At 46.6% G+C, this 24,731-nt stretch overlaps 1 pseudogene; it reads right to left on the bottom strand.

Annotated features, from left to right (window-relative positions):
- Positions 1-623: 623 nt before the first annotated feature.
- Positions 624-4,829, bottom strand: LOC138850332 (forkhead box protein K1 pseudogene; annotated as a pseudogene).
- Positions 4,830-24,731: the final 19,902 nt, after the last annotated feature.

Genomic DNA, 24,731 nt, shown 5'->3' with positions numbered 1-24,731 from the left:
TCATAGATAATTTTATTTCTGGTTCTAGAAACAAATGCTAAAAGGAGAAACAAAACTTCCTGATCCATATCCAATTATTTAATAGCTAAAAAGAACAGTTAAAATAAACAGAAAAGGTAGAAATTTTAAACTTTGTTGTAGCTTTAAAACATTAACATCTGATACAATTAGAAATCACATTCAGATCTAAAATTTTTTTTAAAAAGTATGGTTCCTTATTAAATTAAAAAAAAAAAAACAACACTGTACCCCACTGAATTGAGAAGGCACCCGGCGTGGGCCTGTCCACTTCCTGTCCCTGAGTGCCGGTGTGGGCGGCCGTGGGTGTGGGATGGGCGCTGTTCCAGGACCGGACCTGCACGGCCTGAGCTCTGGAACCGAGGTGCCCGCCTGATAGGACACCACTGCTTTTTAAAGCACTGATTATTCGACATAATGTAAAAAATACTCAGTCACTGTGAAAAAAAAAAAAAAACACACATTCACACGCTCTCCCACACTCTCGTACACACACCCTGAACACCTGTCCCTCCCCTCGAAATTATTTTTACGAGAGAATCATGGTTCAGGTAAGGAAAAAAAAAATTCCCTCCCGCACCTGGGCCTGTGGGACACAGCTCAGTCTAAGAACAGACCCGGAACACAGCTCCCACCTCTCCTCCGGAAACAGAAGTGAAGCCACCTAAGGTGTCCATACGTCTTCCATGAAGGGAAGTCACGAAGGAGGGTAGAGAGGGCCCGATGGTCACAGGGGCGGCCAGCTGCAGGATGGTGACCGTGTGTTCAGGGACTGCATGGGCCATCTGGCTGGCCATGGTCTGAATGACCCGGCTGGCCGCAGGGATTGTGGCAAATGCAATGGTGGGTTTCTCTTCCAATCCTCTGGCTTGAGTGCCCAGGTCCAGCACTGCCGAGCCCACTGCATCGTGGGGGCCTCCGGCCGAGGCCTGGCTGGCGAGGATGTACCCGTTGGCGGAGCTGGCAGTGGTGGTGACACTGGGACCATGGTGACGGTGGGGGCCTGCTGCACCACGTGGATCGCGTGGCCTGAGGGCTGCTGAGAGATCATGAGGGAGGCCGGCATGTAGGCCACTGGCTTAGCCATGAGGCTGGACGGCCGAGGGGGCACAGCCATGACCACTGGCTGGGCGCTGATGGGGGAGCCCGGCGCGCTCTGGGAATACCGGTACTCAGGAAGGGAGGCTGACTTTGACCCAAGGTCAGGGTCATGTGGGACGGGGGAGCCCTCCCGGAACAGACACTCTGGTGACCGCAGGCCACTGGAACGAGGGGACGTGAGCCCGGGGTGGGTGGGTGAAGCAGGAGCACTACTGGAGGACAGGGGCCCAAAGCAGGTGCGGAAGCAGGACACGCCCCGCTGCCGACGCTTCTGGAACGCCTGCTCCACCAGCTTGGCCTTGGAGGCTGCGTTGATCCACCGGAAAGACCCCTTCCCCGGCTCCCCCTGGGAGCGGGGGACTTTGATGAAGTAGGGGTTCAGCAAGACGTTGTGACGGATGGAGTTCTGCCAGCCCTTGTCGGCGGTAGGGTGGTGGGGGTAAGGCTTGGTGATGTGTGCGTAGATGCCGCTGAGCGTGAGCTGTCTGTCCTGGGCCCAGGAGATGGCCTGCATGATCAGCTGCGCGTAGAGTACCGCGGCTTCGACTCGTCCTTGGGGCTGTTGCCTCCGGACGCGTCTGCCTGCTGCTCTGAGGCGGCCTTTGCGGCAAACTCGGCGGCCAGCTGCAGGTCCGAGGGCACGTTCTGGACGAAGCGGTAGCCGGAGGACCCAGCTCCACGTGGACTGGCCGGGCAGGAGTTAGGGACGCTGATCGTGCCGGTCAGAGAAGGGATCGGGCTGACCATGCCCCGGAGATCCGGCTCCGGGATGTGGATCTTGAGCGGGGAGATCTGGGGATACAGCGGCTGGAGCGGGGACTCCGGGGCCTCCTCTTTGTGGTACAGAGACGTGAACTGGATCTATGGCCGTGGTGGGGAACCGGAAGGTGCACTGCTTGGGCAGCTGCAGGGCGGGCGCGCCGCGCTGCTGGAAGGCGCCGTCCAGGAAGACGCGGTCCTTGCCGAGGCAGCGCAGGTAGAAGTGCGGCTCCTGGAAGCTGAGCTGCAGGTGGCACCGCGAGATGAAGCTGGACAGGCGCCTGCTCTGGTCCACGGAGCCCTGCGACGAGCTGCGGCCGATGGTGACGCTCGGCTGCCGCATGAGGAAATCGAGCTGGCGGCCCTCGAGCCACGCCGGCCCCAGGCTCTGCCGCACCGAGGCGGCCTCCGGGGCCACCAGCGCCGGCGCCGCGCCCGCGCCCGCGCCTGGCCCCGGGCCCGCGATCGCGCCTGGCGACGGCGGTGGCGGCGGCCGCGGGGCACAGCACGGGGCTGCAGGGCGCGGGCGCCGCTGTCCTCGCCGGCTTCGGCTATGTTCGCCCAGAAATATAATTTCTAAAGGGAGATTGGGGGTTTTAGATTATTATTTGAAAGAGAGAGAGCGGAAAAAGGAGAGGGCGAGGCAGAGAGAAACAGAAATATCTCCCATCTGCTGGTTCCCTCTCTGAATACCTGCACTACCCAAGGCTGGGCCGGGGTAAAACCATAGATTGGAACTCCACCTGGATCTTTCATGTGGGAGGCAGGCACCTAACCACTTTAGCCATCACTTGCTGCCTTCCAGGTGCATATTATCAGGAAGATGGAAGCTTGAGTAGAGTTGGGACTCAAAGACAGACTCTTTGGTATGGGACACAGGTGTCCCAAACAGCATCTTAACCATTAAACAAATGCTTGTAAGTTCATGGCAATATCCCTAAGAAGTATTTTATAAGTTTGATTTATTTAAATGCACATGGAATTTTATTTCTGAGGATTTATCTTCTACAGAAGTATTTTCATGTATGTGAAATATTCCTTAAAAGTTAATAATTTTAGCATTATCTTACTGCAAAATAAGGGAAAATGCAGATAAGTTCCTCCAGTACATATTTTTTTCATTCTGTTTTCTGTTGCAATAACAGAATAGTTGAGACTACTTTAATTGGTGAAGAAAATAGGTTTATTTTTACCTCTGGTTCTGGAAATCCAAGAGTGTTGTGCTATATCTGCTTGACTTCCTATAAGGGCCATGTACTATATCAACTCAGGGCCAAAATATGTAAGCCAAGCATGTGCATATGGGCTAGAGGCAGGAGACAAAGGAGTTGACCTGCTCTACACAGCCTGCTTTCATGAGAATTGATCCAGCCTTGCAAGAAATAATTAAATCCTCTTAAAGTCCTAACCACCTCTTAAAGATCCCACCATGTCTTAGCACTGTTACATTGGGAATCAGATTTCAACATGAGTTTTGGTAGGGAAAACACTTTTCCAAATGATAGCACTAGGTGATTGAGAAAATAAATTATGGTATATTCTTAAAATGGAATAATTTAAGCCATAGAAAAGGAAACATTTTATGTACTAATAAAGAAGATACATAAGGTTTTATTACAGATAAAGCAAAATATAAAACATTCTGCAACAATATGTATAGCCATGACAAAAGTGGAAGAAGAGACTACATACATACTCATGACTCATGGTTGATGTGGCTAAAACACTCTGGGTGTCCCTGGAGGAATACTGAAGAAATGAGTGACAGCTGTATATGTAGAAGGGTACTCTATGGAGAGACAGAGGCTGGAGGATGAATCATCACAGGGTGCTCTCTTGCGTCTATCATTGTGAACCATGTGAATATATTACTATGCAAAAATTAAAGAAAATGTGGAGAGCAGAGAGAGAAAGTCAATGAGAACAAAAACAAAAATGCTTCTGTAAAAGAATGATAGGGTAGGTGGAGGAATTCGTTTTCTCCATGCCTGGAGTTTTAGAAAGATAAAATAATCAAGACTGTATCACATGAATAAGCACAAATGGATATATGGACTAGAATAAAGAACCCAGACCAAAACCCACATAGGCGATGATACCTGGACTATGAAAGAAGCAGTATTGTAGTTCAGTGATACTGCAATATTTGGCTTTCCTTGTAGTCACACCTTGAAAATGCATTCTTACCTCCTACTATACTAAAACTCAATGAAGATAAATTAGGAATTTACATGAGAAAGACAAACATTTAAAAGTTTTAAAAGAAGCCATAGCAGAAGACTTTCATAACCTGGAGATAGAAGATATTTTTAAAAAACAACAAAAATGCAATTCAAAAGGGAAGAAATTAGGTAAAACCATGAGGCAGCACAAGATCAGCGGTTGTCAGTGTCTGGGACGGGAAAGGAAGGGACAGGAGGAACACAGAAATTTCTTTTTTTCCCAGCTGCTGTGAAAATACTGTGTCTGATGCTATAAGTGCATATCCATGTTATTACACATTGGCCACACCCATGGAATACATAAACACCAAGAGTGAACCCTGCTGTAAACCATGCTCTTTGAGTGACAGTGATGTGTCAGTGTTGGCTTCTCACTATAACAAATGTCTCACTCTGGTGAGGAATACTGATAACAGTGGAAGTTGTGTGTGTCTGGGGCAGAGTACATGGGAAATCTCTGTACTTTCATCTCAATTTCATTGTGAACCTAAAGCTTCTCTAAAACAGGCCTTTAAAACATGAAAGGTCTCCCTAAATTTGATTATGTTAAAATGAAGAAACTAAGGTGCTTCTCACAAGGGGTTGCTTGTAGAAGCCTGAGTGGGGTTAGCCCCTTTCCCTCTCCTACCTGTCTCCCCTCCTCTCCCTCACTTTCCCTTCCTCTTCACTTCCCCCTCTCCAGCCCTCCCCCCACTTCCTGGCTCCCAGTGACCCTTCACCTTCATGCATGCTGCCATGACGGCATCTTCCACCCCCACCAGATGCCTGAACCACGGAGACTGCCTGACCTTGAACCTACAAACCTACGCTTCCTGCCATTGTACCTGGGCAGGCAGTGGAAGGTGGCCCAAGTCCTTGAGTGGGAAGGAGTACTTGAGAGATGCTCAAGCCAGGTAAAATCACCAGTTCTTTCTTTTCATTTATTTATTTGAGAGGCAGAGAGAGAGAGAGAGAGAGAGAGATCTTCCATTCACTGGTTAACTCCCCAGATTCCTGCCACAGCTGGGGCCAGGTTGGGGCTGATTGAAGATGGAAGCCCCAGGATCCAGGTCTCCCAAGGGCTGAACTTGAGCCGTTACCGCTGCCTCGCAGGGTCTGCATTAGCAGAAAGTGGAATCAGGAGCTGGAGCTGGGAGTGGAACCCAGCTGTGGGCATCTTCACCACCAGGCTGAATGCCTGCCCCTCTTCTGGCTTTTTCAAGCAAAGTCAGTTCCTGGTATTTCCTTGCCTTGGGTATTTTTGGGGATCAGAACATAGAAGCAACTGGAAGCCACTGGATTGTCCTGTCCTTTGTGATAACCTTGACTCTTTCTAGAGATCCTGTGAGGTGTCCTGGAGGGGGAAGGAAGAGAGGGTGGACCTTTGACAGCAACAAGAAGGAAGAGGGAGAGATTTTCACCCTAGAAGGGGAAGGGGCAGAGTGTGATGAGAGCTGGTAGGAGTGGGGAGAGGTCCCACCCCCTGATGCTAGGCAGTGTCTGGAGGTGACAAGGCCTGGGACCCTCAGGGAGGGTGGGTCTCAAGTTGAGAGCTTGTACTCCTCCCCTAAGAGTCCCACATCCCAGAAGGAGCCCCAGATCAGCACAGCCACCAGGCCCAAGGTGCACAAGGCCCCAGGCCCTGATGGGTATTGCCACAGCCACTGCTGAGACAGCAGCTTCCCCAAGTCCCTGACACTGCTTAAGGCCCTGGGACCTTGACAAGAGGTGGAGGTTGGGGGAGGGAGGCACAGTAGTGTGCCTGGGATTGGACTTCTTTCCAGCTTATTGGGATAGTGGCTTGAAGTCAGATTTGAATCAACTTTGGAAAAATAAAGAATTGTGCCAAATGCCAAAAAAAAAAAAAAATGAAGAAACTAAGTGCATCGAAATTCAAAGCACGAGTGTAAAAAGCCAGGTCAGAAATATTATATACATACACACAATCTAGGAATCGATAAAGAAAAGACAATAAATGCACTCTTGTCATTAACAAACATTTCACGGAAGAGGAAAGAACACAAATGGCGATGGGGGCAGATGTTTGGCCTAGCAGGTAACATGCCTATGTCCCTTATTGGAGTACTGGGTTCGATACCTGCCTCTGCCTCCTCACTCTAGTTTCCTGCTAATGGGGACCCAGGGAGACAACAGTGCAGGCTCAAATGAGTGGGTTGGAATAACTTGTGGAGCAGTACATAGCAGCACAAATGATTAAATTACCAAACACATCTCAACATGGATGAATCTCACAATGTTGCCCTAAAAACAAAATTTTTTGAAGATTTCATTTATTTATTTGAGAGGTAGAATTACAGACAGAGGGGGAGAGACAGAGAGAGAAGTCTTCCACCTGCTGATTCACTCTTTAATTGGCTGCAATGGCCAGAGCTTTGCTGGTCCAAAGGCAGGAGCCAGCAGCTTCTTTTGGGTCTCCTATGTGGGTGCAGGGGCCCAAGCACTTGGGCCATCTTCTATGGCTTTCCTAGGCCATGGTAGAGAGCTGGGCTGCCACAGCACTGGCCCCCAGTAAACAAATGTTCAGGTTAGTATTTACTAACGGGGGCAAGGACCATTGATGTGATTTGGGAAGAGAACAGAGGAAACTTCAAAAGAATTGTTAACTTTTCTTTTGTAAGTTGAGCACAAGGTATATGGTTGTTTTTAAAAAGATTATTATTCTTTAAGCCACCAATAGATGCATCATCACAAACATTTTTTCAATTAAAAAAGGAATTAATGATAGAACAACCCCCAAATTTGGAAACTATTAAAATTGTGCAATGACTATGTATAGAACTTAAGATAAATCAAGACAACTGTCGCTCCCCCTCTTCGTGGAGGAATGACACTAAACCCTGCCTAGGCTTCCTATCTGAGTCACGGCACCATTATGTCGCTCCCCCTCTTCGTGGAGGAACGACACTAAACCCTGCCTAGGTTTCCTATCCGAGTCACGGCACCATTATGTCGCTCCCCCTCTTCGTGGAGGAATGACACAGGACCCTGCACTGTTCTTCTGTCTGCTCGGCCCTTCCCGGGTTTGCTGCTGGTTCTTCCCGGGTTGGCTGCCGTCCCTTCCACCTCTGTGGAAGGGCGGTTCCCCCTGGCCACTTTCCCCACTTCCGCAGGGGAGCGGCACACCGCCGGCCGGCTCTCTCAGGGGCTGCACAGGTGTTCCTCTTAGATGTTCCCCTTAGATGTTCCTGGTGCATGTTGTCTCTCTCCTCCTTTATAGTCCTTCCACCAATCCCAACTCTGCTACCCACACGCCGAGTACGCTGCTCTCCTCCAATCAGGAGCAGGTCCTACAGTTTATTGGTTGAACTGGAGGCAGCTGCGTAGAAGCTGTTTCTCCCTTCTCAGCGCCATATTGTGGGAGAGCAGATGCATAGAATAAATCCTAATTCCAGTAACTTAGTCTAGTCAGGGTTGCTCCCCACAACAACTAAACTGTAAACATCTGTATTTAAGACTGAGTGGGAAACTGTAAATAAATAGCTAATTTTATCACAAGTGTGTAACTATTCTTTCAGTGTACAAAGATACTCTAAGAAGTTCATAGAAAATGTATATTTTGAAAAAAAGAGTGCCTGGATTTCAAAATGTTTTTGTATCAAAATAAACTTGTCTTTCAATTCAGTTTTTCAACAAACTTGTTGAAGTACCATCATGTAATTCTCATTTGATAAATGTCTTTGGTGGATAAATGGATGAATACGAAGCAGGGGTTGAAAACTCTGCTGGGACTTGAAAACTGTAGGCTTTATTGTACTGCTAATGGGAGATAAGGAATTACCAGCCAATGGTGAAATGCTTTGAAAATGTGTTCTGTGGAACTGAAGCTATTAAAAATGCAGAATAATCATATACTTAGGATTAGAGGGAGCCATGGACATAATGAAAACAACTTGTCAACTCATTTAATCGGCAGACTCACAGTCCCAACTCAGACTAATTTGGGGAGTATCCTGTGGGAAAATTCAATCTTCATGAGATTGAATTTACACTTAATAACAGATTCTTAAAAATACAACTCTCTTATGTCATATTTCATATTTTATATGTGCAAAATGTCTAAGTGTATCAACTACTTACAAGATTTTTATGATCATATACATATTTCATAATTGAGGAAATCCAAACCAGAAAGGTAATTTTTCACCTTGTCACACAACTAATTACAGAAATATTCAGCTGAGAATAGACACTGAACAGAGACGCCACTGTCCAATGCTCAGAATTAAGTGATATGTTGTCCAGGACACAAATTTGTGACCTGCCTACATTAGCTTGCAGATTGAATGTCCAAGATTCTTTTAACTATGATAGGGTTCAAGCTGAGGAAATGCGATTTTGGAATCTGCTACCATGTTGTTTCTGCAGCCACCACCCGTTTTCTTTCTCTCCAGGCTTTTGATGTGCCTGTGCTGTTTTGATTGCCACATACCACATATGATGCCCTTACAGCACTGAGTCTCTGGAAACTACCCATGCAAAACGAAATGACTATTCCTTTTCCTCCCATCCTTAACAAAACTGAGCATTTCATGCCTAATATCTCAGTAAACTAGGTAACTGTTATCCTGACCATTTCTCAAGCCGGTAATATGTTACAGAAAGAGGGAAGGTGACCTGGCAAGGACTGAGGCTAAGTTTGGAGAATGGAGCACTGCCCAAGGAGGCCACTCCCATGGGAGCATTGAGCAAGAGGACTCAAGGCTAACAGAGGAAGCGGGAGACAGTCTGTCATCTTGAATGTTTCCCAAAGGAAGGGAGGCCCTGTTGAGTGGAGTCATGGAATAGCCCCACAGTCTGAGGCCATCTACTCAGTTACTAGACTCAGTGCCTTTCACCAGCCCAACACCTCTAGGAGACTGGGAAAGGAAAGTGTCTAGAGAATGTCACGGGGGCCAGGGTTTAGGTGACCACACAAAGCAGGTTAAAAGGTGATGTTTTAAAAAAAAGTACAATGGTGGAAAATCAAGTGATTCAGTCCCCAGATAATAGCCTGGGATAGTAGCAGAGTAGCCCCTGCTACCCATGTGGGAGACCCAGATGGAGCTCCTGGCTCCTGGCTTTGGTCTGTCCTGGTAGATGAAAGATTGCTATTTCTGTCTCTGTCTCTCTATATATAATTCTGACTTTCAAAATATATAAATAAATTTTAGAAAAGACAGATGACCCTGGTGTAGTCTATTTCAGTTCTTCATTCTGTCCATTAATTCTTTATTGAATATGTGTGCAGGCTACTGTACCAGATAAAGACGGGTTCCAGAGAAGAGCAAGACATGCTGATAAGACATGACTTTCAATGAAAGGTGGAGACCATGCATACTAAAGAAATTCTAAGAAAGAGAATTCCTTTTGGTCCACATGGACTTGTGGGGAAATAGTTTTGAGTAGAACTTCAAAAATGCTTCAGGTGATTTAATGTAATGGAAACAAGAAGGAAATGTGGGAAGGGGACTGGCGCCGCGGCTCACTAGGCTAATCCTCCGCCTTGCAGCACTGGCATACCGGGTTCTAGTCCCGGTCGGGGTGCCGGATTGTGTCCCGGTTGCCCCGCTTCCAGGCCAGCTCTCTGCTGTGGTCAGGGAGTGCAGTGGAGGATGGCCCAAGTCCTTGGGCCCTGCACCCCATGGGAGACCAGGAGAAGTACCTGGCTCCTGGCTCCTGGCTTCGGATCAGCACAGCACGCTGGCCGCAGCGGCCATTGGAGGGTGAACCAACGGCAAAGGAAGACCTTTCTCTCTGTCTCTCTCTCTCTCACTGTCCACTCTGCCTGTCAAAAAAAAAAAAAAAAGAAATGTGGGAAGGGGAAGTAGGCATGCAAATGTAGAGATGTGACAGAGCTTCAAAGGTTTTCAAAAAGCAGGGTGAGGTGATGCAAAGAGGTCCATCACTTTCTTTTCTTCAAGATTTATTTATTATTTATTGGAAATTCAGAGTTACACACAGAGAGAAGGAGAGACAGAGAGAGAGAGAGAGAGAGTCTTCCATCTGCTGGTTCACTCCCCAGTTGGCCACAATGGCCGGAGCTGTGGCGATCTGAAACCAGAAGCCAGGAGCTTCTTCCAAGTCTCCCATGAGGGTGAGGGGTCCAAGGACTTGGGTCATCTACTGCTTTCCCAGGCCATAGAAGAGAGCTGGATCAGAAGTGGAGCAGCTGCGTCTCCAACTAGCGCCCATATGGGATGCCAGCACTGCAGGCAGCAGCTGTACCTCCTACACTATAGTGCTGGCCCTGGTCCATCACTTTCTAAGTGCCTTGATGTCATGGTCCCCTTCCTGGGTCAAATTCAAGCTTTCCTACTGGTGACTATGGGAAAATAGCACAATAACATTTTGCCTCAAGTGCGCTATTTGAAAAGAGATAATAACAGCATCTAACCTATAGGAACGCCCTAAGAATGGAAAATAATATGCAAATAACATGCTCAATGAAGTGATGGACACTTTTAACATTGGGTAATTTTGTGTATTATTACTTAATGTTTTTGCTGATACAGAAATTTGTCTTACCAGTAAGAAATGATGCTATAAAGACAAAATTGTTCCTTCATTGCCAAATGACAATATTTAGATTTTATTCTGTGGGAAGTGAGAGAGCTTTTGGAAACATGTTATAACTGGGGAAATTTATGCTGGTAGCAAGGAGTGGGTGTTCTTTAAGGGCTTGATGGGTGGAATGGGGGCTTGGAGGCTGCAGGAAGAGAGATCAAATGGGAAGCAGTGGCTGCAGCTGATGCATGAGGTAATATGGTCCTAAATTCACAAAGGACAGCAGAGGTGAGAAGGACATTATAAACGTGAAAGACACTGAAAGAAGGTACCAATTTGAATCTAGGGAGGAAAGTCAAAGTTCTGTATGATACTTTGAGCTTTAGTGATAAAAGCTGATAGGGGTCAAAATAAAAAAGAGAAAATGAGGCCTAAAGAACTGATTTAGGGAAGAAGAGGGGGCAAAATCTGAAATTTAAATGAAATGTACTATAGACAGCAGAAAATGCAGCATGTGAATTCAGGAGAGATGATCGGCTAGGGATGTGTCATCTTCTGAGTAATGATGGAGAGCAGATTGATGGATGACTTCCTTGCCAGCAAAAATGTCAGGGTAAGAGGTAAGTTAATGTCTGGTCTTTGGGGCATAGGCTGTGGTCTGGTGATTTGAGCTTCAAAGGAATACCATTATTTTATTCTCTCTTGGCATATTTATGCTGCCATAGCACTATTAAGCTGTGAGGCATACATCCATGTTTCATTCATGAAATCTTTGATCCATTTGTTCGTTTATGAATATTCAGTGTCCGATGCTTAGTACCTACTTAATAAATGAACAAAACCCATAGTGCTACCAAATCCTACGGAAGATCTTGCCTACCTCTATGCTCTAGAAGCTACCATCACCTCTGGGGTGAGGATTCCATGGAGATTTATTAGTATTGGGGGCCATAGCACCTCAGCTATGCAGTCAGGAGGTAGCTTTGGGGTAATATGATACCTTTCTGAGGGGCCACTTCATTAAACATTTACCAGAAAGGTGTGTTGACTCTTACTTTATAGAATCAACAGCTGGCTTTGGAGCCTGAGAAGGGGCAGAATTCCCCAAGAGCATCCCCTCAGCAGCACATGCGGCACAAGTGCCGTGCTCACTCCAGCAGCAGCAGTTCCCTAGTGCGGCAGTACTTGGGTGTTAACAGTATCACTTAGAGATTGTAGTTAGCATGACATCATCAAGAAAGTACTGTTAGTTTCCTCCTTTCAAACAAAACAGGTAATTGTTCTTACATACCTAAAGCACACTGAGGCCCAGAGCACCTCGTGCCCCATCCCACCTCCCCAAAGCTACCGGCCATCTTTTCCCCTCCGTCTCCATGGCAACCTCTAAAACAATCCCTTACAATCCTGACACGGCACCAGGCTGACACCTTGGGCTCGGATTTAATTTTGAGTTATGACTGTGTTAGGAAAACATATGATGTGGCCATTTGTTTACAGAGAGAGGGGAAAATCATAAAACCCTCCTTTTTTATGAGCTGTCGCTTGATTCGTTCCTGGAACCCCAAGTAGCAAGCTTCTAAATCAATGTGTGCAGCTGTTTTGGCTTCTTGGAGCCCAGCAGGTGTATTGCTCTACTCGGCTGCAATCTCCCCACACTCACATAACAAATAATAACGTATTGCACACACCAGCCATCCATCAGAGTTCCTGCTGGTCCCACAGAGGCTTCCTTCCCTCTTCCCCACAAGCCTTCATCCTCATTTCTCTCCTCTTTTTTAACACTAGATGGACCCCATCCATGGATTTTTTTTTGAGGGAGGGGTAACACTTCCTGGATGCCTTTAATTGAACAACCTTTGGCCTTTTTGGCAAGATGAGAGAGGGAGAAGGGGAGAAAACCAACCACAATGTTTATTTGTGTTTTTTAAAAAATAAGACAATAGCAGTATTGTGACTGGTGAAATCAATTAGTCTTCCCAAGCAGTGAAGGCCCACATCTGGTGTGACTTAAGTTAATGTAAGGGAAAGGGCTGCAGAGGCCCAGGGACCTTGCCTTCTCATTTCAACAGGTGACAGGAAGGCATAAAAGGCTAATATATACTGCAAGTGCATGCTAAATACTATGGGCTTGCCGAGGAGGTAAAAATCTTTGCAGACCCACGACAACCAAGTAGAAGTTCCCTCCTAAAGCTGACCACCAGCTGAACAGCTGAGCATCAACCTGAGAATATTCCAAAGGGTCAGCAGGACCAGTTCCCAGAGGAAAGCAGAGAAAAGAGCTGGAATTAAGCAGTGTGGTGAGGGAAGTGGAGACAGGTAAAGACAGGCTTGACGATACATGGACTCTCCTATCTGATCGTGTCAACTGAAAGAGAGCTTACAGCTATGGCAATGCTGGGCTGGGGATCACTGCAGGGTGGAGGCTTCTGGATGACTCAAGATATGACCTGGATTTTGACCTTTTGGTGGATTTGTTATATTTAGCAAGTAAAACTGCAGGACATCTGGCTAACTTTGAATTTCAACTAAAGCATGAGTAATTTTTATCTATGTATGTCTTATGCACCATTTGCATATACTTGTGACAAAAATGTGTTGTTCATCTAAATTTCAAATTTTACTGGGTCTCCTGTACTGTATTGGGAATCCTACCCTCCAGAAACTTATATTTTTCACGTTTGATTATCTCTCCAATGTTTTGCATGTTGTGTTATGGATCTAAACGGAATGGCCACAATGAAAGTGTCTTGTCTTCAGAGCACTGCTCATAACTAGGCCCATCAGATTCTTTAGTGCCCTTTGGATAAGGATTCGTGGGATAAAATCTTTTGAAAATTTCAAAACTAAGAATAATGTAAAGCTAAAGAAGCAGAACATAGCTGCCATCATTGTGGCACAATGAGCTAAGCTGCCATTTGCGATGCATGCATCCCATATTGAAGTGCTGGTTCATGTCCCAGCTACTCCACTCCTGATCCAGCTTCCTGATGAAACACCAGGGAAGGCAGTGAAAGATGGTTGAAATACGTAGGCCCCTGCCACTCAGGTGGAAGACCAGGATGGAGTTCCTGACTCTGGATTCAGCCTGGCTGAGACCGAGCTGTTGTAGTCATTTGGAATCTCTCTTGTTCTCTCTCTGCTTTTCAAATAAATAAATAAATAAATAAATAAATCTTTTTTTAAAAAACAGGTAGGTATTCCTTCATCATAAATCTTAATTTGCATTGACTCCAAAGGAGTTTGGAATTTAAGTTGCTGCTCTGTTCAAGAAAAGATTTTAGCAGAGGTCCACTTTTCCCAAGGTATGCTCTGCAGCACACTATGTGAAAAACACATAATCCAGAGTGAGCACTGGACCTAGCAGTTAAGATGCCCATGTTTCACAACAGGGTACCTGGGTTTGATCTCTGTTTCCAGCTAAGGAAGGCCCTGAGAGGCAGCAATAATGGCTCGAGTTGGGCTCCTGCCACTCACATATGAGATCTGGACTGAGATCCAAGTACCCTGGGAAATAAGCCAGTAGATGGAATATCTTTACTTGTGTGGGGAGAAACCCAGACTAGACTAAGTTACTGGAATTAAGACTTATTCTATGCATCTGCTCTCCCACAATATGGCACTGGGAGAGGAGAAAACAGCTTCTACGCAGCTGCCTCTTGCCAATTTGAGTGATGACCTCCAGGAGCTGATCCTGCTCCTGATTGGAGGAGAGCAGCGTACTCGGCGTGTGGGCAGCCGAGTTGGGATTGGCGGAAGAGGACTATAAGGGAGGAGAGAGACAGCATGCACCAGGAACATCTAGGGGGAACATCTATCTGAAGGAACACCTGTGCAGCCCCTGAGAGAGCCGGCCGGCGGTGTGCCACTCCCCTGCGGAAGTGGGGAAAGTGGCCAGGGGGAACCGCCCTTCCACGGAGGTGGAAGGGACAGTAGCCCACCCGGGAAGAACCAGCAGCAAACCCGGGGAGGGCCGAGCAGACAAAAGAACAGCGCAGGGTCCTGTGTCGTTCCTCCACGAAGAGGGGGAGCGACATAATGGTGCCGTGACTCAGATAGGAAACCTAGGAGGGAAGAAACGGGAAGAAGTGGAAAATACCGGAGAGAGAGACTAGCAAAGAGCCTAGGGAAAAGCCGGACGGAAAATGTGCCAGAAGAAGCTATTGAAAGCCTAGGCATAGACTCAGATATGGACTGTGGGAAAGAAGTTAGGATTTAAAGTGAAAGCAAGAAGAAACTTAGACTCAGATACGGACTACGGGGGGAAGCTGGGAGAAATCTCTAAGGTCGAAAGCGAAAGTGAAAGCTAGAACAAACAGACTCGGATACGGACTGTGGGGAGAAGCCAGGAGAAATGAGGGAGGAATATTGTTGGAAGAAAACTTAGGGAAACATACCGGGTAGAGAAAAATGTTAGGGAAATTGAAGCTGCGGGGGCAGGCCGAGGCAGAGACGGAAGCCATCTTGGAATTCTTCAAGTCAGCCCGGGGAGCAAAAGGCGAAAATCTGGAACCAGAGGCAGAGACGTGGGCCGCCAGGTTGGAATTCGCCAGGTTAGTCCGGGGAACTTGGACTGAATGCCGGTGGTGGCGGAAACGTAAGCTACGGAAACGTAAGCTACGCTGTGTGATTCGTGGAAGCCGCCGCGTGCAGAGAGAGCACGGGGCGTGAATAGATAGGGAACGCGGGGCTGGCGCGAGGCCGTGGTTCGGGCACGAAGGGGCGCGGAGACCGCGGAGTGCGCGCGCGAAGCCGGGAAGCCGTGCAGATGAGAGAAGCACGGGCTGAAGCGGCGCAAAGCCGGGAAGCTGCCGCGGGGCAGTGAGGCGCCGAGAAGCAGCCTCGGGGTGGGCGCCGGGAAGCCGCGAAGATAAGAGAAACAGAAATTTAGAAGTAAAATGAGAGAAATAGGAATGCTGGCAGAAATAAGAAATAGGAGAAATAGGAATGCCCGGAGATAGAGAAATAGAGAGAAATAAGGCCTCCCCACACCACAGCAATGAGAGAGCTTGGATTCGGTCTGCCTGATTAGGGAGGTGGTGAGCACCTGCGGGCGGCTAGCAGCTTATGCGCCGCAGGTCACCGAAGATAGGCACGAATCAACACCAATAAGTCTCCCCACAACACGGCAATGAGAAGGCTTGGATTCGGTTTGCCTGATTGATAGGGCTTGTAAGCACCTGCAGGCAGTTCTAGCAGAGCAGAGCATGCGCTGCAGGGCACCAAACACAGGCACGTATCAGCGCCTAAAAACCTCCTCACAACATGGCGAAGAGAGGACCCGGATTCGGTTTGCCTGATTGGTAGGGCTTGTAAGCACCTGTGAGCAACTTTAGCAAGCAGAGCAGAGTGTGTGCCGCGGGACACCGAAGACAGGCGCGTATCAACGCCAAAAAATAAAAAGAAAGGGGGATCTGTGGGGAGCAACCCGGACTAGACTAATTTACTGGAATTAAGACTTATTCTATGCATCTGCTCTCCCACAATATGGCACTGGGAGAGGAGAAAACAGCTTCTACGCAGCTGCCTCTTGCCAACTTGAGTGATGACCTCCAGGAGCTGATCCTGCTCCTGATTGGAGGAGAGCAGCGTACTCGGCGTGTGGGCAGCCGAGTTGGGATTGGTGGAAGGACTATAAGGGAGGAGAGAGACAGCATGCACCAGGAACATCTAGGGGGAGCATCTATCTGAAGGAACACCTGTGCAGCCCCCGAGAGAGCTGGCCGGCGGTGTGCCACTCCCCTGCGGAAGTGGGGAAAGTGGCCAGGGGGAACCGCCCTTCCACGGAGGTGGAAGGGACAGTAGCCCACCCGGGAAGAACCAGCAGCAAACCCGGGGAGGGCCGAGCAGACGAAAGAACAACGCTGGGTCCTGTGTCGTTCCTCCACGAAGACGGGAAGCGACACCTTGTCTCTGAAATAAATAATTATTTTTTTTTAATAAAAAGAGGCATGTAGTGACATCCTTGTCTTGAAGTTTATATTGCTTTTAAGCAAATTAAATGATTTGGGGGAATTTTGCAGTTAAAAATATCTGTTTAGTTTTTATCCACCCAAAGTTACTTAAATTATTTGATTAGAAAATGATCTTTTCAAGAAATACCTATTATACTCAGAAAAACTAATTGACTAATTTACTTTGGCAAATATCAGTTTACAATTTGGTGGGCTCATTTTCCCTTCAGTCTACCTTAATTTTACCTCTGTTTAAATGTTAGCTGTCTTATATCTCATGTGCCTCATTGCAACCCATCTCAAGTCTTCCTTGAAAGTATGCAGCAAACATGAGGCAAGTGTTGTGGTGCAGTGAATTAAGTGGCTGCCTGCGATGCCAATACCCCATATGAGTGCAGGATGGAGTCCTGGCTGCTCCACTTTTGATCCAGCTTCCTGTAATGCACCTAAGAAAGCAGCAGAAGATGGCCCAAGTCCTTGGGCCCCTGCCATCCATTGGGACACCAAATGCAGTTCCTGGCTCCCAACTTCAGCTGGCCCTGTCCTGACTATTAGGGCCATTTGGGGAGTGAATCAGCAGATTGAAGATACTATGTGCACACTGTCTCTCTCTGTAATTCTGCCTTTCAAATAAATAAATGAATCTTTTAAAATATATGCAGCAAATAAATTTTAAGTAAATGCCACCACAGTAGTTGACACATGTCACATGCAGTTCACAAAGTAGGCATGAAGGATCTGTGACTCAAAACATTCAGAGAATTGTGGTCATTGGAGAGATCCCTTTTCTCTCTTGTCTATGAAAATACTCGTGTATGTGAGGTTGCCATTCTTTCCAAACAGCCTACTCCTTTCTTTGTCTCTGGTCCCAATTACAACCCCCAACCTGGATGAGGAGTGTGGGAGTTACTGTGCCCTACAGCCAGTCTCTCCCAGGTGTTAACCTTCACACCAGAGACAGCTGAGTTTGGCAGGAGCTCAGGGCTTGGAAGTACATTACATGTGTAGTACTTAGGGACCTTTCAGGAATAATGGAGTGGGGACCATGTGAACTATTACTGTAGCAGTTTCAATTATTAACTTAGCTCTCAGGCAGGACCCCTTGTTACGTAACAGTCATTCCAGCACAATATAAATCTATTTGTCAGAGAAATCTCATTCCACAGGGGAAAGACTCCCTTATTAATTTCAAAGCTGATGGTAGGTATCAGAAACCTAGAATAACAGGATAGTCATGTGTATTTTTCATTTTATTATTTTTTTATTGAATGAAAATATATTTTAAGGACTTTTGTATTCATGTGTCCCAATTATACTCTGAAATATTGTACCATTTTAAGATATCCCATTCTAATACAATATTTACACAAGAACTAAGGAAATGTGCAGTGAGCCAAGTGGTGCAGCAGATGAGCTGCTACCTGAAGCTCTTGCATCCCATATTGGAGTTTCTGGTTTGAGTTTTAGCTATTCTACTTCATTCAATGCTTAGGGTCATTTCTATTCCAGACGTCTTGTTAGGTGAATGTCTGTGTAGGGTGGGAATCCTAAAGCTGCATTCCTGCCACCTCCCTTGTGAATGGAAAGTGTCTGAATGGTGCCTGGCTACCCTCAGGGAGGAAGGGAACACAGGATACCAGACTCTAAATGGAGATTAAAAATCATGTAATCAACATTAATGACTTGAGTTTAGTGCTCTCACATAGTCATATTCTTCTGGGGCAGTTAGGGTGAACCTCCTTATTTCCGTTTAACAGTGGAGAAAATTGAGCTCTCAAGAGTTAAAGAAAGAGATAAAGGCCACCCAGCTCTAAGTGACCGAATTCAGCCTGACTTTGCCACTGAATCCTACCTTCCCAAAGGCCTTACCCTCTTTAACTGATTAAGATGTTCAGTTGAAATTCTCTTATAGCTACATCCACACTCCCCGCCTCCACATTTGTCCCCACCATCATTTCTTCTCTGTGATGTGACCAGTGGGAAACCAGGGGTACAATCAGGTGTTTCTACAAATGCATAAACTAACATAACCTGCAAAATCCATAATTTGTTAGTGATGCTAAGAGTACACTGATATTAAAACAGGGAGAAAAATTAAACACATAACATATCTCTTTTTGCTCTTTTTTTTTTTTTTTCATTTAAAAGGAAACGTCCTAACTGGCAGAGGCCAGAGATTAAAAAGCATGGTATGGGACAAAATTTAATTATAAGTAATGAAGTTGATAATATAGAAAAAATAGTATCATACAGTTCACTGATTCAAGTATAAAAAATGTACCTAGGAATCTAATATTCTAATCATACTGTATCAGAAACAAAGATTTTCCATATATAACCTGTAATCCTAAAAAAGTAAATAATTCATAATTCTGAAAATACTAGCTGCATTAAACTAACACAGGATCTGGGAAATATTTGAAATAAACATTTATTTTTCTAATTAAAATTGTAGCAAATTAATTCATTTTTATTATTAAGAACATATTTGTATGTTTTCTCATCTGTAAAATATGGATGAAGTATATGTTGCTGTTCTTGAAGTCCAGCTGGGTGTGAAAAGTTCTGGAAGCAAAAAATATGAGAGCTGGTGCCGTGGCTCAATAGGCTAATCCTCCGCCTTGCGGCACCGGCACACCAGGTTTTAGTGCCGGTCAGGGTGCCGGAGTCTGTCCCGGTTGCCCCTCTTCCAGGCCAGCTCTCTGCTGTGGCCAGGGAGTGCAGTGGAGGATGGCCCAAGTCCTTGGGCCCTGCACCCCATGGGAGACCAGGAGAAGTACCTGGCTCCTGCCACTGGATCAGCACGGTGCGCCGGCTGCAGCGCACCAGCCGCGGTGGCCATCGGAGGGTGAACCAACGGCAAAGGAAGACCTTTCTCTCTGTCTCACTCTCACTGTCCACTCTGCCTGTCAAAATGTTAATATTGTGATTATTTGTGCTCAATTGTGGAGTCTGCTAATTTATCATTCTACTTTATGTCCTAAAGCCCCAGTAGCTGGTTTTCTTTGAATTATTGATAGTGATTCAGAGATCAGTAGGTAGCTGCAACAGTGAGAACAGGGAGATTTTCTATCTGTGTATGTCATAATTTTTATGATTGTAGTCACATAGCTGATTCTTTCAGTTTCCACCCCACTCAGTTTCCTGAACTCACCCTGAGGATGTTATCTCCTGCCTCTACTTCAGCCACTCCCACATATGCTCCCCCCTACACTTTGTCATTGTTAAAAACTGCACACCCAATGTAATCTGTTTTAGCTAAGTGTACTACCTTCCAGCCAGTTGCTCCTATTTCACCATTATTCACTTTAGTACTCTGACTCCTTGTGATTCTTTAATTTTACTGATACAAAAAGACAAGAAAAAAATCTTTGCTCGATTTTAGTATTCTGGCCTCATCCCTCTGCAAACCCAGTTTAGACACTCTGGCCTATCATTCTAATCATGCCCTTGCACAACACCATCAGCTCCCTTGGTGAGCTCTCAATGTAGCATATCCAACAGTGATAAAGCCACAAAGGCTGTTTTCTCTACACCTGCTGTGATGCAGCTGAGTACGTGGAGGAAAATCACATGCTAAGTGGTGAGTTTCATTTTAATTTTATGACCAGTAGTACCAGATGGACACCTAGGCTACTTGGCAGTGCTAATGCATTTCCTTAGACTCTTCATTTTCAACTCTCATATATGCTTTACTTAACCTTTTCTTCTCTCCTCCAAATATCTACTATTCTTTCTTCAGCTTTGCTCTCAGTTGATAACCTTTGTATTTCTTGGAGAAAAGACAAGCAACAAAAAGAGATTCTCTAAAAGAAAAAGAATATGGAATTAGCAAGGTAATAGGGGGGAGGAGCTAATATTTTTAGAAGTATATAATCAAAAAATAGTAAATATATTAAATATTAACCAATTGAACATTCTAAAAATAAAAACGGTCAGATTTAAAGAAATAGACTTGTTGCTTACAATACATACATTTTAAATGTAAGGATATAAAGCTGGCGCCGTGGCTCAATAGGCTAATCCTCTGCCTGCAGCACCGGCACACCGGGTTCTAGTACTGGTCAGGGCGCTGGATTCTGTCCCTGTTGCCCCTCTTCCAGGCCAGCTCTCTGCTGTGGCCAGGGAGTGCAGTGGAGGATGGCCCAAGTCCTTGGGCCCTGCACCCCATGGGAGACCAGGATAAGTACCTGGCTCCTGCCATCGGATCAGCGCCATGTGCCAGCTGCGGCGGCCATTGGAAGGTGAACCAACGGCAAAGGAAGACCTTTCTCTCTGTCTCTCTCTCTCACTGTCCACTCTGCCTGTCAAAAAAATAAAAAATAAAAAAACAAACAAAACAAAAAAAGGATACAAAAAGTTGAAAGTAAAAAATTCTGAGAAAATATACACTTTTCAAATGCTAACTAAAAATAGCCTAAAAGATTTATTCATGTCAGGCAAAGAAACCTTGAGAAACATCACTAAAAACAGATATATCAAAATGATAAAATTTCAAGTTTAAGCATATAAAATAATTCTCATTTATTTGAATTTACTAATATATTTTCAAAATGTGATAAGCAAATACTATTAAAATAAATAACAAATATACATGAACTCACAATAACAATAATTTTTAATATTCTCTCAGTTATAGATAGATTAATGATCTAAAAAGTATAAGGATGCAGATATTAATGATAATATAATCAAGTAAATTACAAAGATAGACAGACATAACATTATAGCCAGTAACTATTGAACAGTTATAGAAATAGCATATTCTGGTCCATAAACAAGTTTCAACAAATATTAAAGAAGAGAAATCATTTGGAGCCTATATTCTGGACACTGTATATTAAGTTAGAAATTAATAACAAAACTAGAAAATTTTCATTATTAGAAATTAATAAATTACAATTCAGGGTAATTATGGAACTAAGAAGAAGCACAGCAAAATTTCAAGATAATTTAAACTGAATATTAAAATCACATAGCAAAATTTCTTGACTATAGCTAAAGCTGTGGTATGAATGCATTTATAATTTTAAAGAACAAAGAATAACACCCATTTTTCTTAGTAGCCATCTTAAATTAATACAAGAAAAGAATAAATTAAGTCCAAGAAAAAGCAAGAGATAATAAAGGTAAGACATTAATGAAGTAGAAATATAAATGACAAAAGTTTCTTTAAAGATTGATAAAACTTAGTTAAATTTATTGGCATGACTGATTACAAAAAAAAAAAAAGGATGGAAAGAAAATATTACCACTTGCAAAAATAAAAAGATACTACAACAAATCCTATAGACATTAAAAATATAATAAGACAATATTTCATCCAATTTGGAAAAGTTAGACATTCCTAGAAAAAAAATTACTAAAGCAGACAGAAGAAAATCTAAGAAGTTTTAAATGTACTAAAATATTTGAGTCTGTAAAAAACTCCAGGCTCAATTGTCATCAGCCGCCGCAGCATCACTTCACACAAAGGACCTTAACCCGCCGAGCAGCTCCGCCACCTCCGCGTCGTCCTCCGGCGACAGCAGCCCCGACAGCGCGGCTCGGGCGCGGCGGCGCGGAACCTATCGCTCCCTGCAGCCGAGGTGGCGGCAGCGGCTTTTTTTCTTAAATTTTTTTTTTCGTCTCCCCTTATACCTCTTCACCTTTCTGTGGTTCCACCCACTTCTTCCCCACCTCCTCCCATAAACAACTTTCCTACCCCCCCAATAAATAAATAAAAGGAGGAGGGGAGGGGAGGGGGAAGGAGGAGAAGTAAAGGGAGGCAGCGCCAGAGAGCGAGGCAGAGTCCGACCCGACAGCCGGCAGCCTGACCACACCTCACACCATGAGATGGCGACGCGCCCCGCGCCGCTCCTGGAGTCCGAACCCCACCGCCCGCTCGCCGCTGCTGGTGCTGCTGGGGACCGCGGCCCTGGCGCCGGGGGCGGCGGCCGGCGACGACTCGGCTCCCGCGGGGGCTCGGTGTGCTACTCGTCCCCGCCCAGCGCGGGCTCCGTGCAGGAGCCGGCTCAGCGCGCCGCCGCGGTGATCCAGGGAAAGGTGCGCCCGCCGCGGCGGCAGCAGGGGGCGCTCGACAGGAACGCGGCGGCGGCGGCCGGCGAGGCAGGGGCGTGGGGCGGCGAGCACCAGCCGCCAGCCGCCAGCCGCCGACCCGGGGTGCTGGGGCTGCCCGCGGAGGACCCGCTGTCCGCCGCCCACGGGACCCTGCCCTCCCGGCCCACGACCCCGGCGCCCCGCCCCGGCGAGCCTGCGGAGGAGGAGGCGCCCTGTCTGGTGAAGTTGCACCAGGTGTGGGCGGTGACAGCCGGGGCTTGAAGAAGGACTCTGCTCACGGTGCGCCTGGGGACCTGGGGCCGCCGGGCTTCCCCGTCCTGCGGGAGGCTCAAGGAGGACAGCAGGTACATCTTCCTCATGGAGCCGGAGACCGACAGCAGCAGCAGCAGCCGCGCGCCGGCCGCCTTCCGAGCCTCTTCCAGAACCTCAAGAAAGGGGTCGGCCGGGTGCTGTGCAAGCGGTGCGGTAAGTTGCTGGCGCCCGGGCGCGTGCTCCGCGGGCGAGGGGCGCGCGGGGCTTCCACGGCGGCGGGACGGAGGCGGCCCCGTTTCAAGGGAGGCTTCGCGGCTCCCAGGCTTCCTGGCCGCGTCTTGGGCTCTGCTGCCGGTGCAAAGCCCAAGTTTGCACCTCGGTTGGGGCGGCCTGAAGCTTTTTTAAATTTAGCTTTTTGGGGGTTGCTTCACTGCGTGGTCCCGAAACGTGTCGGTGGCTTTCTCCGCGTGTGGTTGCTTGAAGTTGGCTGTGGCGAGGAGGCTGGTGCTGGGCCGCCCCGTGGGGGCTTTTTCCTGGGAAGGAGGACGGGTTGGACAGGACTGGGCCTCGGCTCCCCGAGTGTGGAGATGGTCGCGGCTTGGTGCGTGTGGAGAGTGGGCTGGCGGGAGTTTGTGGGGGACTCCATGTCCCGCAGATGGGTGCAGTCTGCACCTTGTGAGTCTCTCTGGGTGTGAGAACGCTAAAGTCTCATTGAACAAAATTACGGAGTGGCGCGTGGAAGGCCCTGGAGAAGGACTTTGGAAGATAAGCGTCGCAGCTGGTTTCCCACACCTTTTCCCGTTAGGCCATTGAAGCTTGCTTGCTCCAGGGGTGCCTGGTAGGATCAGGTTGGCGAAATCGGCTGAAAAATTTCTCTACCCTTCTAAGGAGGCATTTCGTTTATGCCATTCGTAAAATAATGTCTGTGACCTAAAACATCTGTATAACTAACTGATAACCTGCTATGTGTTAGTGATTCCATGGTATTCTTCGCAAACCACAGATTCACATGATTACACATCTCCAATTCTAATACACCTAGTAACATTCTCCCTCTGTCTTTATGCCTCTAATAGATGGTTGGGTTAATTGAATTTTCACAAAACTCAGCACCAGGCCATGCTCTGTCTGCCTATAATACAGAGTGTGTCAGATCTTCTCAATTTGTATCCGGTGATGGCCAATTATTTAAGTTTCGGTCGACATTTGGGGGGGCTTTTGTCCTGCTGTTAATTAATACCTAATGATTTGGCTTTTATGAGAGGAAAGAGCATTGTTCACTTGCGGTTCCCTTATTTTAGCAATGGACTTGGTGTGCCAGAGACCTGTTAAGACTGCACCACTCTGTGGCAGAAGCTGTTCAGAGAGCGGTGCTGAAGCAGCTGAGTGACGCTGGGACTCCCTGAGACTGGCTGACAGGTGTCACTGGGGAACATGGCAAGCACTCTGCTGGGAGCTCTCTTAATAGGGAACACAGAAGCTCAGCAGTGTTGTACTGCAGCATATGTTATTCTGTTACAGAAGCCAAAACAAAACCTTTTAAGCCACATGCTGTCCAGTTTTCACATGTTTGATATGTAATTGGGGAAGGATGTTTGCCTTTACCCCAAACTGAATGGGTTTTGGTGGGAAGCTAACATCAAGAGGATTAGGTTTGCAGGGATGCCTGGAATTGGGGTGCATTGCTAGGGTAGCAATGGGGTGGTTATACCTTTTAACTAGAAATACATGTCAGACTTCAAGGGTAAAGTTCCTAACAGCATCAAGAGGATGTTTGGACGTGTAAAATGCATGGTCCGGAAGAAGAATAATGTATTTTTATGTTTCTTTGGGGGTGAGGGGGAAGCTTTACTGTAGGTAGTATGGTTTGGCCCTTTTGTTTCCA

Source organism: Oryctolagus cuniculus, chromosome 7, assembly GCF_964237555.1.
Source record: "Oryctolagus cuniculus chromosome 7, mOryCun1.1, whole genome shotgun sequence".
NCBI lineage: Eukaryota > Metazoa > Chordata > Mammalia > Lagomorpha > Leporidae > Oryctolagus > Oryctolagus cuniculus.
Note: the sequence above shows the minus strand (reverse complement) of the source record. Positions and strands in the feature narration are given on the sequence as shown.